This window comes from Scyliorhinus torazame, chromosome 2 (genome assembly GCF_047496885.1).
Source record: "Scyliorhinus torazame isolate Kashiwa2021f chromosome 2, sScyTor2.1, whole genome shotgun sequence".
Taxonomy (NCBI): Eukaryota; Metazoa; Chordata; class Chondrichthyes; order Carcharhiniformes; family Scyliorhinidae; genus Scyliorhinus; species Scyliorhinus torazame.
Genome location: NC_092708.1, coordinates 387,462,283 through 387,481,965, shown reverse-complemented (window position 1 = coordinate 387,481,965; position 19,683 = coordinate 387,462,283). Strand labels below are relative to the sequence as shown.

The following is a 19,683-nucleotide window of genomic DNA, read 5'->3' as shown; positions in this document are numbered from 1 at the left end:
CTGCATCACCTGCTCAGTAATCTGTAACACCTGCTCATTAATCTGCATCATCTGATCAGTAATCTGTAGCACCTGTTCAGTAATCTGCATCACCTACTCAGTAATCTGTATCACATGTTCAGTAATCTGCATTACCTACTCAGTAATCTGCATCACCTGCTCAGGAATCTGTAACACATGCTCAGTAATCTGCATCACCTGCTCAGTAATCTGTAGCACCTGTTCAGCAATCTGCATCTCCTGCTCAGGAATCTGTATCACCTGCTCAGGAATCTGTATCACCTGCTCAGTAATCTGCATCACCTGCTCAGGAATCTGTATCACCTGCTCAGTAATCTGTAACACCTGCTCAGTAATCTGCATCACCTGCTCAGTAATCTGTAACACCTGCTCAGTAATCTGTAACACCTGCTCAGTAATCTGCATCAACTGCTCAGTAGTCTGCATCACCTGCTCAGTAATCTGCATCACCTGCTCAGTAATCTGCATCACCTGCTCAGGAATCTGCATCACCTGCTCAGTAATCTGTAACACCTGCTCAGTAATCTGTATCACCTGCTCAGTAATCTGCATCACCTGCTCAGTAATCTGCATCACCTACTCAGTGATCTGTATCACCTGTTCAGTAATCTGCATCACCTACTCAGTAATCTGCATCACCTGCTCAGGAATCTGCATCACCTGCTCAGTAATCTGTAACACCTGTTCAGTAATCTGTATCACCTGCTCAGGAATCTGCATCGCCTGCTCAGTAATCTGTATCACCTGCTCAGTAATCTGCATCACCTGCTCAGTAATCTGTATCACCTGTTCAGTAATCTGCATCACCTACTCAGTAATCTGCATCACCTGCTCAGTAATCTGTAACACCTGCTCAGTAATCTGCATCATCTGCTCAGTAATCTGTAGCACCTGTTCAGTAATCTGCATCACCTACTCAGTAATCTGTATCACATGTTCAGTAATCTGCATCACCTACTCAGTAATCTGCATCACCTGCTCAGGAATCTGTAACACATGCTCAGTAATCTGCATCACCTGCTCAGTAATCTGTAGCACCTGTTCAGTAATCTGCATCTCCTGCTCAGGAATCTATATCACCTGCTCAGTAATCTGTAACACCTGCTCAGTAATCTGCATCACCTGTTCAGTAATCTGCAGCACCTGCTCAGGAATCTGCATCACCTGCTCAGTAATCTGTAACACCTGCTCAGTAATCTGTATCACCTGCTCAGTAATCTGCATCACCTGCTCAGTAATCTGCATCACCTACTCAGTGATCTGTATCACCTGTTCAGTAATCTGCATCACCTACTCAGTAATCTGCATCACCTGCTCAGGAATCTGCATCACCTGCTCAGTAATCTGTAACACCTGTTCAGTAATCTGCATCACCTGCTCAGTAATCTGTATCACCTGCTCAGTAATCTGTAACACCTGCTCAGTAATCTGCATCACCTGCTCAGTAATATGTAGCACCTGTTCAGTAATCTGCATCACCTGCTCAGTAATCTGCATCACCTGCTCAGTAATCTGTAACACCTGCTCAGTAATCTGCATCACCTACTCAGTAATCTGCATCACCTGCTCAGTAATCTGTATCACCTGCTCAGTAATCTGCATCACCTGCTCTGTAATCTGCATCGCCTGCTCAGGAATCTGTATCACCTGCTCAGTAATCTGCATCACCTGCTCAGTAATCTGTATCACCTGCTCAGGAATCTGTAACACCTGCTCAGTAATCTGCATCACCTGCTCAGTAATCTGCATCACCTGCTCAGTAATCTGTATCACCTGCTCAGTAATCTGCATCACCTGCTCAGTAATCTGTAACACCTGCTCAGTAATCTGCATCACCTGCTCAGTAATCTGCATCACCTGCTCAGTAATCTGCATCACCTGCTCAGGAATCTGTATCACCTGCTCAGTAATCTGTATCACCTGCTCAGTAATCTGCATCACCTGCTCAGTAATCTGTATCACCTGCTCAGGAATCTGCATCACCTGCTCAGTAATCTGTAACACCTGCTCAGTAATCTGTATCACCTGCTCAGTAATCTGTAACACCTGCTCAGTAATCTGTATCACCTGCTCAGGAATCTGTATCACCTGCTCAGTAATCTGTATCACCTGCTCAGTAATCTGCATCACCTACTCAGTTACAACAGTTTGCTGGATAAGGTCAGTTTGATTGGCAGCATTAGTGGAGAGAGAAACATAATTAACATTTCAGGCTGCTAACCTTTCATCAGAGCCGAGGGAGAGGAGTTGGGGTGGGAGGAGGTGAAAAGGGGGAGTGTGAGAATGAATCGGGAGAAATAATAAAGAGGTGAGATGAGAGGCAAGGATGAGAGAGAAAAATGCTGCCGGGCCTGTTGGATATTTCCAGCACCTTCTGGCTTTGATTTCAGATTTCCAGCACTCGCTGTTTTCAGTAAGTGAAACAAAATAACCAAATTGCAGAGCCAAGAAGTTAATAAGTGGAGGAACAGGAACCCCTCAAGCCTATTCCACCATGTGCGTGGTCTTAAGTAGGATGCTATCCCCATGGGTTGGTGCAGACTCGATGGGCCGAATGGCCTCCTTCTGCACTGTCGGGATTCTATGATTCAATGAGATCATGGCTGTTTGCGGCGTGTGGACGTTTTTGCCGTTTGGCTGCGCCTGCTGCCAATGTGGTTCTGCAGTACTGCGTGACGGAACTCGGCCCGTTTCCCCCGACCTTCGCCTGATACTCATCCTCGCTCATTTAGTTTATCGCTTTTTTTTTTATTGCAAAAGTGAACCTCGCGGCAATCCTGTTCAAAACACAAACCTGAAGAGCTAAATTCAATGATCAGACCTGGAGAGTGGATTTAGGAACCAGAAGCGATTATTTTAACCAGAACGAAACACAAGACCCATTTTCACCGAGCTAATTTTCTTCAACGTTATCTTTTTCTGTGGCATGTTTTATACAAACCCTGGCAGCTCACTGATCAGTGTCTGAAACATAGAACATAGAACATAGAAAATGCAGCACAGAACAGGCCCTTCGGCCCACGATGTTGTGCCGAACCTTTGTCCTAGATTAATCATAGATTATCATTGAATTTACAGTGCAGAAGGAGGCCATTCGGCCCTTTGAGTCTGCACCGGCTCTTGGAAAGAGCACCCTACCCAAACTCAACACCTCCACCCAACACCAAGGGCAATTTTGGACACTAAGGGCAATTTATCATTGGCCAATCCACCTAACCTGCACATCTTTGGACTGTGGGAGGAAACCGGAGCACCCGGAGGAAACCCACACAGACACGGGGAGGATGTGCAGACTCCGCACAGATAGTGATCCAAGCCGGAATCGAACCTGGGACCCTGGAGCTGTGAAGCAATTGTGCTATCCACAATGCTACCGTGCTGCCCTTAAGAACAAATAAATCTACACTATATAATTTTGAGTTAAGGGAATGGCTAGCTGCTGCCATTGCAGGGTGGTCCCATTAATGCTTCACATGCACTCCAGTCAAACAGCATCCTTAAACACACATCCCATTAATGCATGATTTGATCCGGAAACATGGCCAGATAAATAAATGTTTATCATTCCTAGTTCGCAAAAAGTTTCCCCCACATGGGTGTGGGATCAGATCCACTCAGGAGTTTAGGTCTGAATTGTCCTCAAGTTTTGTCCCTTGACAATTTGCAAATTACTGCAAAATTTCTCATTATCACTCACATATTTTCCATAAGATAACGGATCATAATCTACATCCTGTTCACAAATGAACTCATCCGATAGGATAAAGAGACATCACTTCAAAATATTTATAATTTGTTTCCTTTGGGGGCTTTTAACAGTTAAAAAAAAAATATTCAATAGCAGCTTGCATTTATATAGAACCTTTAACGTAACAGAAATTTTTGCAGGAGTGTTATCAGTTGACGCTTAGCACTGAAGCAAGTAAAGATTGTTGGGCAGGTGATTGAAATCCTGAAGTAGATTGTAAAAAGCATCTTAAAGGAGGTCAAGAGGTTTAGGGAGGGAGTTGAAGAGTATTCCTTCAGAAATCAAGGTTACGAGTATTATATTTCTGGACAAATTTTCACTCTGTGCCACCATTAACTGGATGAATCAGGAGGGACTGAACGGGCCTGAGGAGCAGGGTGAGAGCCACCTTCATCGGTCCCAGAACTTCCCTATGAGAAGGCAACAGGCAGTAAGGAGGAATTAATGACAAACTAAGAACAAAGAACAAAGAAACGTACAGCACAGGAACAGGCCCTTCGGCCCTCCAAGCCTGCGCCGACCATGCTGCCCGTCTAAACTAAAATCTTCCACACTTCCGGGGTCCGTATCCCTCTCTTCCCATCCTATTCATGTAACAACCTCCGGGCTGTTACGTTTTTACATTAATTCATGGGATGTTGCTGATTAGGCCAGCATTTGTTGCCCATCTTTAATTGCCCTTGGGAAGGTGGTGGTGAGTTGCCTTCTTGAACCGCTGCAGTCCATGTGGTGTAGGTACACCCACAGTGCTGTTAGGGAGGGAGTTCCAAGATTTTGACACAGCGACAGTGAAAGAATGGCCAATATATTTCCAAGTCAGGATAGTGAGTGACTTGGAGGGGAACCTCCAGGTGGTGATGTTCCCAGGTATCTGCTGCCCTTGTCCTTTCAAGTGGTAGCTGTCATGGGTTTGGAAGGTTCTCTCAAAGGAGCCTTGGTGAGTTGCTGCAGTGCAACTAATTGATGGTACACACGGCTGCCACTGTGCGTCAGGGGTGGAGGGAGTGAATGTTTAAGGGGACGGATGGGATGCCAATCAAGTTTGCTGCTTTGTCCTGGACGATGTTGAGCTTCTTAAGTGCTGTGGGAGCTGCACTCATCCAGGAATATGGAGATTATTCCATCAGACTCCTGACTTGTGCCTTTAGATGGTGGACAGGCTTTGAGGGGGTTCAGGAGATGAGTTACTCACTGCAGCATTCCTAGCCTCTGACCTACTCTTGTAGCAACAGTATTTATATGGCTCGTCCAGATAGTTTCTGGTGAATGGTAACCCCCAGGATATTGATTGTGGGAGGATTCAGCAATGGTAATGCCATTGAATGTCAAGGGGAGATAGTTAAATTCTCTCTTGTTGGAGATGGGTAAACATTCAAACATTCTTCAAACAATCGCGCAACCTCAAACAAAGCATTGTTTGCAGCAAACTAGCCAGCCTTCAGAACAGCGACCACGACACCACACAACCCTGCCATGGCAATCTCTGCAAGACGTGCCAGATCATCGACATGGATACCACCATTATACGTGAGAACATCACCTACCAGGTACGCGGTACATACTCGTGCGACTCGGCCAACGTTGTCTACCTCATACGCTGCAGGAAAGGATATGCCGAAGCGTGGTACATTGGCGAGACCATGCAGACCATGCGACAACGAATGAACGGACATCGCGCGACAATCACCAGGCAGGAATATTCCCTTCCAGTCGTGGAACACTTCAGCAGTCAAGGACATTCAGCCTCTGATCTCCGGGTAAGCATTCTCCAAGGCGGCCTTCAGGACGTGCGACAACGCAGAATCGCCGAGCAGAAACTTATAGCCAAGTTCCGCACACATGAGTGCGGCCTCAACCGCGACCTGGGATTCATGTTGCATTACATTCACCCCCACCATCTGGCCTGGGCTTACGAAATCCTACCAACTGTCCCGGCTTGAGACAATTCACACCTCTTTAACCTGGGGTTACCCCTCTCTCTGGATCTGTAAACACTTAATTAACTGCAAATGTTCGCAATCTAAGCATTGTCTTGAATCTTTGAATTTGTCTATATATATGTTTCTGGAACATACCTCTTCATTCACCTGAGGAAGGAGCAGCGCTCCGAAAGCTAGTGTTTGAAACAAACCTGCTGGACTTTAACCTGGTGTTGTAAGACTTCTTACTGTGCTCACCCCAGTCCAACGCCGGCATCTCCACATCTTGTTGGAGATGGTCAGTGTCTGGCACTTGTGTGGCCTGAATGTTACTTCTCACTGCAGTAATCTGGCACAGCCTGGATTTTAGGCCCGATAAAATTGGACACTTTAAATTAAGAATTGGACGTTTTAAAATCAAACTGCAGTCAATCTCAGACAGGCTGATGGGAATTTGAAGTTGGCCAAACTTCGAATACACAGAAACTCAGACAGTCTGCCAGGACATGTCTGGACCTGCCCCATCAAGAGACGATCGGCTCTATTCATGAATCGATTGTATGTTACATTCAAGCAATGCACCAGGACGGACCCCCCCGATGTTCTGCTGGGTAGCCATTAGTAACTCCATTGGATGGTGCCACTCCCACCCTGCAACCTCATTGGCTGGGGGCCGGAGAACATTCCGGAAAGGCAGGGGGAGGCTATAAGAATCAGACACCCGGACCTCCCAGCGGCGAAGACACCATGCAGCAGAGACAGAAGGAAGCAGCTTGCTAGACCCTGAGGAAACGAGACTCAGAGAATTGGACCCGCGGCACGGCAGAGGTTATATTAAGAATCTTGGGGCCGTTTAGTAATATTTCGGGAAAATTTAAAGGTAACTGATTTTGCCGTTGGTTAAATAAATTTGACTGAATTTTAACCTTGTTTGCGTCGACAATGAAGCCAACTGGATACAACTTTTGATTAAAATACTGGCCGAAGCAGCTGAGATTTTACAGATACACCATTGGCGTCCCCTGGATGGGCTTTGAAAATAGGTAACCACATTGCTCCCAAGTCGAACCCACCAACCTTGTATTCTTGTCTGAACTGGAATTAAGAGGGCAAATGCCCCACGTGATGCACAATCCTAAGTGAGTGAAGGACAGTACAAGATTACTACCAATAAATTGGGCCATAAACTGGGCCACTGTAACATGAGGTGAACAAACTACATATTTAAATCTGAGGAAAATGTGGGAGTTCCAGATCTTCAAATAAAATAGCAGTAGAGGACATCAACTAACTTATTGAGGCTCTTTCTACTGTAAGAGGACAGGGTTTCACATCACAAAGGTCAAATCAATCAAGGTAGATGATTGCAAGAACACAAGAGGTAAATGCAGCCGTAGGCCATTTGGTCCCTCCGGCCTGCTGCACCACTCGATTAGGTCATGGCTGATCAGATTGTTGCCTTAGCTCCACTTCGCTGCCTGCACCCCATAACTCTCGACTCCCTTGTCAATTAAAAATCTGTCGAGCTCTGCCTTCAATGATCCAGCCTCCGTCACTCGCTGGGGGAAAGAAACGACCGCCTGAGAGAAGAAATTCCTCATCATCTCAGTTTTATACATTCCTATTTCTATTTCACCCCTATTTCTACACTCTTTCACAAAGGGAAACATCCTCTGTGCATCCACCCTGTCAAGCCCAAGCCTCCCCATTAAGATCCATAGAATCCCTTCAATGCAGAAGGAGGTCATTCGGCCCATCAGGTTTGGACTGAACCTCTGAAAGAGCACCCACCTGGGCCCACTTTCCCCCCATCCCTGTAACCCTGTAATCCCACCTAACCTGCACATCTTTGGACCCTAAGGGGCAATTTAGCGTGGCCAGTCCACCTAACCTGCACATCTTCAGACTGTCCGAGGAAACCCACGCAGACACGGGGAGAACATGCAAACTCTACGCAGCCATCCAAGGCCGAAATCGAACCCGGGGCTGTGAGGCAGCAGTGCTAACCACTGTGCCGTCTCCTCTCACTATTTTAAATTCCAAAGAGTATTGGCCCAACTTGCATAGAATTATAGAACTTACAGCGCAGAAGGAAGCCATTCGGTCCATCGAGTCTGCACCGGCCCCTGGAAACAACACCCGACACAAGCCCACACTTCCACCCTATCCCTGTAACCCCACTTAACCTGTTTGCGCACTAAGGGCAATTTATCATGGCCAATCCATCTAACCTGTACATCTTTGGACTGTGGGAGGAAACCGGAGCAGCCGGAGGAAACCCACGCAGACACGGGGAGAACGTGCAGACTCCGCACAGACAGTGACCCAAGCCGGGAATCGAACCTGGGACCCTGGAGCTGTGAAGCAACAGTGCTAACCACTGTGCTACCGTGCTGCCCAGCATCAGCATAGCCATCAGCAAGTCGGCTGGGGATGGATAATGGGAATGGGGTTGGAACAAAGCGCGGGGGGGGGCGGGGGGGGGGGGGGGGGCGGGGGGGGGGGGGGAATGCCGGAATGATTGAAAGGAGAGTCACATGACAAGCATAGAGCCATTGAAGAGGAAACTGAATAATGATTGGGGATTGAGAATGAATTGCCGGACGATACCAAGGCATTGTGGGACAAATCATGCCTGAGTTCCAGAAAAAACAAATCCTGGATTGGATAATGAATATGGAATACAGATTGCCTAAACATTGGCACCTCAGTGACAATCCAAGTTAGACGATGGCCAGTAATATGGGAAGGCAATTAAAGGGGGAGGAGGATCGTCTGAATTATGAATGAATACAGCTCACCACATGGCAAATTACATATCAGGACTAATCACTCTGATTAAACAGCTAATTTAGTTATCAGATAATAAAACACAAGGGAATCTTCAGAGAACCAGTTTGATCAACACTCCGTAACACAGCCAAGGATGCTGGTGATACAATGCATCAGCCGAGGTCCCAGGTTCGATCCCGGCTCTGGGTCACTGTCCGTGTGGAGTTTGCACATTCTCCCCGTGTCTGCGTGGGTCTCACCCCCACAACAAAGATGTGCAGGGTAGGTGGATTGGCCATGCTAAATTGCCCCTTAATTGGAAAAAATGAATTGGGTACTCTAAATTTATTTTTTAAAGTAATATTACGACCTTTCAACTATAACCTGTAGCCACCTAAAATGGCTGATTCCCTATTAATTTGGCCAAAACCCGATTTAAAATGGCTAACTGAAAAGGCTGATGGGAAAGGCAGCCAACAGGACACAAACGGACAGCTGCAGACAGAATAGCGTATTCGGCTCTGGAGAAGTCGGCCCAGATCGATACTCAAGACTATTAGCAGCACATCAACCCAGACATCTGCAGTTTAATCGGCTATCCCCGGGAACAATTGCAACATATTAGCAATTGAATGCCGGGCCCGACCTCTCGCCGCCTGCAGTGGCCGAAACAAAGACAGGTGAACGACCACCCCCCGATCGAGGAATCGCCCCATTATTGGAGCATATCGAACCCAGTGATTGGGAACAAGTCCAATCATTTGGGACTCAGGGTCAAGGGCCGCCCCGAGAGGCGGGAAGCCCCTGGACCCTATAAAGTAAGGGGCCAAGTTCAGATCTTGCTCTCTCTCCCATCTTCACCTGCTCGCAACCTTCGCAAGAACCTTCAACAAAGAACCGTAAGTTTGACTCCAGTGATCGCTACCCGATAGAGACTCCTAGCCATCGACCCGTATCAGCCTTTTGAATCCCGCAGGCCAGATCCAATTCGATTAACTATTCGTTTCCCTGACCTGGTGGGCCATCTCCTAAAGTTAAGTATTGGCCTGTTAGTTATAGGTATTAGTCTAGAAGTAGCATTATTGTATAAGTATTAATTGCTGGATATAATAAATGACCGTTGATTTCAATCTTACTAAGCGGTGTGCTGACTTATTAATCATAACTCGAGCTTGAACCACGTGGCGGTATCAGAAAGATACCTGGCGACTCGCGAGCAAAGGTGACATAATCAGAGGTAATAAACTAAGGCTAAAAAGAGCAACAAACCCCACCGAGCGAAAGAAAAACATGGAAAATTGGTGGTCCTGCCCTCATTTGCTCCTGACTTATTTTACACTCAGACAACAATTGGAAGAACAGTAGAGCCTAGATCATTTTGCCTTTTCTGTCCAGTATTGTCAACTTTCTGTCAGAGGAGGTGTGTCAGGGCGAATGGGATGCAATGTCAAAATTGGATCGCAACCAATTCTGACTCCTGAGGCAAAGAGGATAATTACAAAACGAAAGCTTTGAGGAACTCACAGAAGATCAGCACCAGGAGTGGACTCAAAACCTCGCCAAGCCTGAAGATGAAAAGGTAAATATCGCCACAGTCCCAGAGGCTGCTCCCCCTTTGAGAGCTGCCTGGTGGCGATGTGATCTGAGAGCCACCACGCCACAGGCAAGGGGCAAGGCTAACCTCAGCTGGCATGGGAATTGAACCCACGCTGTTGGCGTCACTCCGCATCACAAACCACTTGTCCAGCCAACTGAGCTAACCGAGAAAGGACTGGCAGATTGATAGCTTTTTCACCTTGAAACTGATCTGAGTGGAAAACAAATTAAATTGAAGCAGAATTCAAAGCCAAATTTGAGGGACTGTTATATCTATCGGTTCACTCATCTCCCAGCAACAGTGTCAAAAGCAGCTTTCAGCACAGGCAGTGTGCTACCCAACAACCAAAATACAGGAAAAGAAAAATAAACAGAGGCCAAGAGGAAAGTCAGGGCTAGAAGGCTGGGAACAGACGAAGCCTGCGTGGAATATAAGGAAAGTAGGAAGGAACTTAAGCAAGGAGTCAGGAGGGCTAGAAGGGCATCATGAAAAGTCATTGGCAAATAGGGTTAAGGAAAATCCCAAGGTTTTTTACACGTACATAAAAAGCAAGAGGGTAGCCAGGGATAGGGTTGGCCCACTGAAGGACAGGGGAGGGAATCTATGTGTGGAGTCAGAGGAAATGGGCGAGGTACTAAATGAATACTTTGCACCAGTATTCACCAAAGAGAAGGAATTGGTAGATGTTGAGTCTGGAGAAGGGTGTGTAGATAGCCTGGGTCACAGTGAGATCCAAAAAGATGAGGTGTTGGGCGTCTTAAAAAATATTAAGGTAGATAAGTCCCCAGGGCCTGATGGGATCTACCCCAGAATACTGAAGGAGGCTGGAGAGGAAATTGCTGAGGCCTTGACAGAAATCTTTGGATCCTCGCTGTCTTCAGATGATGTTCCGGAGGACTGGAGAATAGCCAATGTTGTTCCTCTGTTTAAGAAGGGTAGCAAGGATAATCCAGGGAACTACAGGCCGGTGAGCCTTACTTCAGTGGTAGGGAAATTATTGGAGAGATTTCTTCGAGACAGGGGGCGTCATTCTCCGACCCCCCACCGGGTTGGAGAATCGCCGGGGGCTGCCGTGAATCCCGCCCCCGCTGGTTGCCGAAGTCTCCGGCACCGGATATTCGGCGGGGGCGGGAATCGGGCCGCGCCGGTTGGCGGGCCCCCCCGCTGGATTCTCCGGCCCGAATGGGCCGAAGTCCCGCTGATAAATTGCCTGTCCCGCCGGCGTAAATTAAAGCACCTATTTACCGGCGGGACAAGGCGGCGTGGGTGGGCTCCGGGGTCCTGGGGGTGGCGCTGGGCTATCTGGCCCTGGGGGGTGCCCCCACGGTGGCCTGGCCCGCGATCAGGGCCCACCGTTCCGCGGGCGGGCCTGTGCCGTGGGAGCACTCTTTCCCTTCCGCCTCCGCCACGGTCTCCACCATGGCGGAGGCGGAAGAGACTCCCTCCACTGCGCATGCGTGGGAAACTGTCAGCGGCCGCTGACGCTCCCGCGCATGCGCCGCCCCGAGATGTCATTTCCGCGCCAGCTGGCGGGGCACCAAAGGCCGTTTCCGTCAGCTGGCGGGGCGGAAATTCCTCCGGCGTCGGCCTAGCCCCTTAATGTTGGGGCTCGGCCCCCAAAGATGCGGAGCATTCCGGACCTTTGGGGCGGCGCGATGCCCGTCTGATTGGCGCCGTTTTGGGCGCCAGTCGGCGGTCATCGCGCCGTTTCGGGAGAATTTCGCCCAGGATCTACTCCCATTTGGAAGCAAATGGACGTATTAGTGAGAGGCAGCATGGTTTTGTCAAGGGGAGGTTGTGACTCACTAACTTGATAGAGTTTTTCGAGGAGGTCACAAAGATGATTGATGCAGGTAGGGCAGTGGATGTTGTCTATATGGACTTCAGTAAGGCCTTTGACAAGGTCCTTCATGGTGGACGAGTACAAAAGGTGAAGTCACACGGGATCAGGGGTGAGCTGGCAAGGTGGATACAGAACTGGCTAGGTCATAGAAGGCATAGAGTAGCAATGGAAGGATGCTTTTCTAATTGGAGGGCTGTGACCAGTGGTGTTCCGCAGGGATCAGTGCTGGGACCTTTGCTGTTTGTAGTATATATAAATGATTTGGAGGAAAATGTAACTGGTCTGATTAGTAAGTTTGCAGACGACACAACGGTTAGTGGAATTGCGGATAGCGATGAGGACTGTCAGAGGATACAGCAGGATTTAGATTGTTTGGAGACTTGGGCGGAGAGATGGCAGATGGAGTTTAATCCGGACAAATGTGAGGTAATGCATTTTGGAAGGTCTAATGCAGGTAGGGAATATACAGTGAATGGTAGAACCCTCAAGAGTATTGAAAGTCGGAGAGATCTAGGTGTACAGGTCCACAGGTCATTGAAAGGGGCAACACAGGTGGAGAAGGTAGTCAAGAAGGCATACGGCATGCTTGTCTTCATTGGCCGGGGCATTGAGTATAAGAATTGGCAAGTCATGTTGCAGCTGTATAGAACCTTAGTTAGGCCACACTTGGAGTATAGTGTTCAATTCTGGTCGCCACACTACCAGAAGGATGTGGAGGCTTTAGAGAGGGTGCAGAAGAGATTTACCAGAATGTTGCCTGGTATGGAATGGCATTAGCTATGAGGAGCGGTTGAATAAACTTGGTTTGTTCTCACTGGAACAACGGTGGTTGAGGGGCGACCTGATAGAGGTCTACAAAATTATGAGGGGCATAGACAGAGTGGATAGTCAGAGGCTTTTCCCCAGGGTAGAGGGGTCAATTACTAGGGGGCATAGGTTTAAGGTGAGAGGGGCAAGGTTTAGAGTAGATGTACGAGGCAAGTTTTTTTACACAGAGGGTAGTGGGTGCCTGGAACTCGCTACCGGAGGAGGTGGTGGAAGCAGGGACAATAGTGACATTTAAGGGCATCTTGACAAATACATGAATAGGATCGGTAGAGAGGGATACGGACCCAGGAAGTGTAGAAGATTGTACTTTAGTCGGGCAGCCTGGTCGGCACGGGCTTGGAGGGCCTGTCCCTGTGCTGTACATTTCTTTGTTCTTTGTTCTTTGAGCTGTCGGGGGGAGTTGGAGTCGATGGGTTGAGGAGGTCAGAAGGTCAGGTGTTAGATGGTCAAGAGGCAGAGGAGAGGACTGAGGGTGTTTTCCTTGATTTAATTTGGGATCAAGAAGTAGTGTGAGGTGCTGCGGCGGGTGAATGCCTCAACCTCATGTGCAAGGCTGGGGTTGATAGAGCTACAGGTAGTACACAGAGAGCAGCTGACATAGTTGAGGATGAGCCGGCTGTTTGAAGGCGTGGAGGATATTTGTGAGCCGTGTGGGAGAGGTCCGGCCAATCACGTACATATGTTTGGGTCCTGCCCTAAGTTGGAGAAATTTTGGAGGTCGCTTTACAGCACTATGTTGCCGCTCCTTGTGGTGAACATATTGCATTCACCATTCACCATGTATGTAACTGTATCATGCTGTTGCCCATGTGGGCGCCACCCCTGGCTCCACCCCTTGAGGGGAGGTATAAAGAGCAGCAGCCCTGTAGGCGGCTTCCAGTAGCAGAGCAGTCGCAGGCAGGCACTGTTCTAGTTGATTAAAGCCACAGTTTACTTCTATTCCTTGTTTCGCGTGAATTGATGGTCGAATCACTCCTGCACATGGATTTGGAGCCCAGTCCCCTGGGGGCCATATCTGGGGTGTCGGACTTCCCGCAGCTGCAGACGGGACGGGGGAGGCGGATGTTTTAGCCTTGGCCCCGCTGATCGCTCGCAGGCGGGTTCTGTTGGGGTGAAGGTCAGTTGCCCCATCCAGCATCGGTGTGGCTGGGGGATCTAATTGAGTTCTTGGAAAGGGTGAAATTTGCTATGAGGGGGGGGTGACTGAGTGAGGGGCTCCACAAGAGATGGGTTTGTTTGGACTATATTATAGTCGGGTGTTTGTTTGAGGTTACTGGGGGGGGGGGGGGGGGGGGGGGGGGGCGGGGGGGGGGGGGGTTGTTCTTTCTTTGTTGTGTTGTGTGTTTATAATGTTAAAATATCAAAATCTTTAAAAATATCTTTGTTTAAAACTAGATCACAGCTGACCTCAACTCCATTTACCTGTGTTAGAAATCAATCATTCTCAAGTCTTGGAAACTCCAATTGAAGAGATTTCCAGGTTTAATCTATCCGTAATAACCCCCACAAGGCCCATGGGGATTGATCTCCCCGTGGGATTCGTGGGATATGAGCTTCCCGCAACTGGGCGGCGGCCTGTCCAGCTGGGGCTCATGGGAACTTAGGAGAAAAACCGGCCCGGACAGGGATCGGCATGTCAGTTTTCCCAACGTGACTTACTCCACGTTTATATTTACTGCCGTACGTAGATTCTTATCGCCATGAATAAACCAGCATTCACCCCACTGTTCTTTCTGACGTCGTTTGTGGAAGAAACTGGAATTAGTTCTCCCCACCTCGCTACATGTGCGTCCAATATTTGATTACAACAAATGCTGGCCCAGCCCGCGATGCCCACATTCCATTAGTGAATGAAAAATATTAATTGGGGATGTGCAAGAGGCTGAAATGAGAGGAGCACAGATATCTCGGATGGTTGTGGGGCTGAAGGAGATTACATAGATAGGGAGAGGCATGGTGACGGAGGGATTGGCGGGGTAACGGAGAGATTTAAAAACAAGGTGAGAATTTTAAATTTTGCTGCTTCTTGAGCCGCCACTGGCAACCAAAATGGCTACATTTTCCAGCCCTTCCCGCTCGCCAGTGGGATCTTCCTGTCCCGTTGATGGTGACCCCGCCTGTCATGGGATCCCCAGGAGCAGAGGGTACGACCAATCGGAGTGACACATTGACAGCGGTGGGACTGGAAGATCATCTCCGGCCCACGGCAGCCTCCGCCGCCGCAAAGCAAAATCTGGCCCAATGTTGGTCATATCTGGGCAGAAATATCAATAAACTCCCATTTTCTAAAAGAACGTTTTGCATTCTCCTTTATCCTGAGTAGTAATTAGAACGATTCAAAGCTAGCTTGAGTTTGTCAGAGTGGTCCTTCCAAGTACTGAGGTAAAATAATTGGAGGGAAGCAATTTTATCCTGATAAAGTTACACCTTAAAGTTATACCTGGCATGAACAATGCCCACAATGTTTTTTGGGGGCGTTGGAGACTATTCCATAATTTGGAACCGTAAACACCACAAGAGCCAGCAACATGATGAAGATTTAACGCCAAATAATTCCGAGTTGCTCCTTTTGGATACACTGATAGGGTGAGGAGGAATGGGAGGAAGCTTGTGTGTGGCATAAATACCAACATAGTCAGACTGGGCTGAAGGGCCTGTTACTGTGAATTCTGTTACTCTGAATAATAATAAATGGAATAATAATAAATGTCAGCGAAGGACCCATCCACCCTTGGAGTGATACTGAGAACTCCAGACATTTACACTGGCAATTGTACTGAGCTGATGCAAATACAAAATGAAAACACGTCTCAATCGCTATTTTCGGCATCACATTTGCAATCGCAAATTGAAATCAACTCATTAAAGATCACAAGGACGATGCTTAGCTTCTGTACTCTGCCGGTTCATTGATGTATCTCACTCTGGTGCAAGAAAGTATCAAGGCCAAAACAGCGTGCAGGGTAGGTGGACGGGCCACGCTAAATTGCTCCTTAATTGGAAAAAATTAACAATAAAATGAAGTTTTAAAGAAGTATTTGGTATTCTTGCATTTGTCCGGATGAGTGTAAGATGAAATACTTAGGCAACCTGTCTCTTTTCAGCAATACTCACGTTCGGTACGACCAGGTGACTATTCAAGATATGAAGGGGAATAGATCGGGTGGCTAGAAGAGAGAGTCTATTTCTGTTGGTCCAGGATTCGAGAATTGGGGGACACAGTCTAAAATTTAGAGGTTGGCCTTTCAGGGGTGAAATGAGGGGTGGGGTTCTCCAACCTCCCAGCCTCCCGTGTCTTGGCGGCGGATTCTCTGTTCCCGCTGCTGTCAATGGGAATTCCCATTGGAGCCACCGCACACCTCCGGGAAACCATGGGCGGGAATGCACTGCCGGTGGGACCAGAGAATCCCGTCCAGCAAACGGCCGGAGAAATCTGGCCCAGGAATCACTTTTTCAAGAAAAGGGCAATTGATGCTGTAGGTCAATTGTTAATTTTAAAACTGAGATTGATAAGATTTTGTATTGACCGAAAGTTTTAATGTATAAGGGACAACGTATGTGTTTGATGCATATGTTTTAATGTATACGGGAGAAAGACAGTTGTGGTACAGAGCAGTCATGGTCTCGTTGAATGGCGCAATGACTCAAGGGACTAAATAGCCTTTTGGTGTTTCTATCTTCATGTCCTTGTTTCCACTGATGCCACAGACTTCACTGCATCTGGTGATCCGCCATGAATGAAATGGATGAACAATATGGACGTGAAACTTTAGTCTCTTTGGACACTGGCTTCTTTACTTTAGGGAAAGCTCAAGTGGAGGACAAAACAGTCCGCTTGATTGACACCCCATCCACCTTCAGAATCCATGCCCTCCGCACCGTGTGTGCCGTGTACAAGATTCACTGCAGCCACTCGCTGAGGCTCCTTCGACAGAACCTCCCAAACCTGCGACCGCGACCATCCAGAAGGACAAGAACAGCAGATACATGGGGCACCACCACCTGCAAGTTCCCCTCCAAACCACAAACCATCCTGACTGGGAAATATTTTGCCGTTCCGTCACTGTCGCTGGGTTAAAATCCTGGAACTCCCTCCCTAACAGCACAGTGGGTGTACCTACACCACATGGACTGCAGCGGTTCAAGAAGGCAACTCACCACCAACTACTCGAGGGCAACTAGGGGTGGGCACTAAATGCTGGTTCTTGCCCATGTTGTGTGAAAGAATAAAAGATCAGATTGAATGGTGCATTCAAACCCTGTACTTTGCACCTAAATCTAACCCAGGCACTAATAACTGGGAGGTTGATGTGTAAAATCGCTTCAAACACACTCAATGCAGTTCACCCGGCAAACCAAACGATATGAATTTGCAGCCACTTCAAGCCATTAAGGAGAGTTGTGAAAGATTGGACGAGCACATGGATATGATAGCAGTGTTTCAAAATAGGTTCCAGTTGAGGTTTAACAGCACGAAATGTGAAATTACCTAAAGTAGTCCATACATGTTAAAAACTTAAAACCTGGGGGCAGCACGGTGGCGCAGTGGTTAGAATTGCGGCCTCACGGCGCCGAGGTTCCAGGTTCGATCCCGGCCCCGGGTCACTGTCCATGTGGAGTTTGCACATTCTCCCCTTGTCTGCGTGGGTTTTGCCCCCACAACCCAAAGATGTGCAGGTGAGGTGGATAAATGAATTGGGTACTCTAAATTTATGAAAAAAATACTTAAAACCGGATTCTCTGATTAATGTAGCCTGGTTAACCAATATCGCCTTATGTGGTTTGGGATCAGATATTTTTCACAGTAACTTCATTGCATTGTTAATGTAAGCCTACTTCTGATATTAGTGTCTGATAATCTTCCTGTGTGCAACCTGGGCTGCTTTATCAGCACGAAGGATGTTATATCTATGCACATTGCTGTTTTTGCTATGAAAATCAAGGCTGACACTGAAGGAGCAGTGTAACAACGTGTTCTCCCCGGTGTCCTGGCCAACATTCATCTCTCAATCAACATCACAAAAAACAGATTATCTGGTCATACACATCGCTGTGTTTCCTACATTACAACCATGACCACACTTCAAAATGTACGTCATTGGCTGCAACGTGCTTTTTAGACATCTGATGGGCGCTACATAAATGCAAGTCTTTCAGGAGCGGCACGGGGTGCCTATGCCGCTGAGGGCCCAGGTTCGATCCGGCCCTGGGCCACTGTCTGTGTGGAGTTTGCACGTTCTCCCCATGTCTGCGTGGGTCTCACCCCCACGACCCAAAGATGTGCAGGTTAGGTGGATTGGCCACGCTAAATTGCCCCTTAAAAAAAAATTAATGCAAGTCTTTCTGTTATTTAAATGGATCAAGGAAATAGAGGAACTGCATATTAAATTGTTATCAAAAGGTGACTGGCTTAAAATATTAAAAAGATAAACTGTATCCTTGGGTTTTTATCCGAAAAGCCAATAGATATTGTTGAATTTATCAGGATGGTGCAGTGCAACAGAAGAGTTTTAGGCAGGGTATTATAGTAAGGTTATAAAAATAATGAGAAAAGGTGTTTTGTAAGTTCACAAAGGTTCGAGGTTACAACTGTGAAGCGACACTTTTAAGTCTCACTCTATCAGAGAGCTGTGAATGTTTCAGAGGAAAGCCGGTGGAGGTTGTCAGGACGACAAAGGCCAATGCTGAGATAAATAATGACAATATAGTTTCCACTGTTTTGGAGAAGCAGCAATGAGAAGGGACAAAAGGAGGGGGAGACAAGGGGAAGTCAGAAAAACCCTTGACACAAACTGATAACAATGTGCGGTTCTCTACCTCAGAATATGAAAAATAGAGCCTGAAGTAGGCCATTTGGTCCTTCAGTAAAGTAATGGCTGACTTTCTACCTCAGCTTCACCATCCTGTAATATCCCCATATTCCTTGAGTATCCAAAAATCTACTGATCTCTGCCTTGAACATATTCTTTTCTTAAAAAATAATTTAGAGTACCCAATTCATTTTTTCCAATTAAGGGGCAATTTAGCGTGGCCACTCCACCTAGCCTGCACATCTTTGGGTTGTGGGGGCGAAACCCATGCAAACACGAGGAGAATGTGCAAACTCCACATGGACAGTAGCCGGAATCGAACCTGGGACCTCGGCGCCTTGAGGCAGCAGGGCTAACCCACTGTGCCGCCCCCAACATATTCAACAACTGAGCATCCACAGCCCTCTGGGATAAAGAATTCCAAAGCTTCCTCTCGGTAAAGAAATTTCTCCTCACCTCAGTCCTAAATGGCTGATTCCTTATTCTAAGACCACACTCCCGTGTCCTGGACTCTCCAGCCAAGTGTTGTGGGGCGAAACCCACGCAAACACGGGGAGAATGTGCAAACTCCACACGGACAGTGACCCAGAACCGGGATCGAACCTGGGACCTTGGTGCCATGAGACTGCAATGCTAACCACTGAGCCACCATGCTGCCCCATAGATTAGTTTATAAAGTGAGTTTGATCATTATTTGGAAAGAAAAGAATATCAAACATTGCAGGTCTGTGCAGAAGAATGAAGTGGCATTTACAGCACATCGACTGCCCATTCATCCCACATGCCAGTGTTAAGGCGCTATGGGAGCACAGTAGTTAGCACTGTTGCTTCACAGCGCCAGGGACCTGGGTTCGATTCCCGGCTTGGGTCACTGTCTGTGCGGAGTCTGCACGTCCTCCCCGTATTTGCGTGGGTTTCCTCCGGGTGCTCCGGTTTCCTCCCACAGTCCAAAGATGTACAGGTTAGGTGGATTGGACATTCTGAATTCTCCCTCCGTGTACCCGAACAGTTGCCGGAGTGTGGCGGCTCGGGGATTTTCACAGTAGCTTCATTGCAGTGTTAATGTAAGCCTACTTGTGACACTAATAAAGATTATTACTATTTATGCATTTACTAAAGCACCAGCACTATTTTGATGGGGAGAA

General features: G+C 47.7%; 1 protein-coding gene across 1 annotated transcript in view; it reads right to left on the bottom strand.

Annotated features, from left to right (window-relative positions):
* kcnk13a (potassium channel, subfamily K, member 13a) overlaps positions 1-19,683 on the bottom strand; it is a 68,243-nt gene that overhangs the window by 23,927 nt on the left and 24,633 nt on the right. The gene's annotated exons all lie outside the window — the stretch shown is intronic.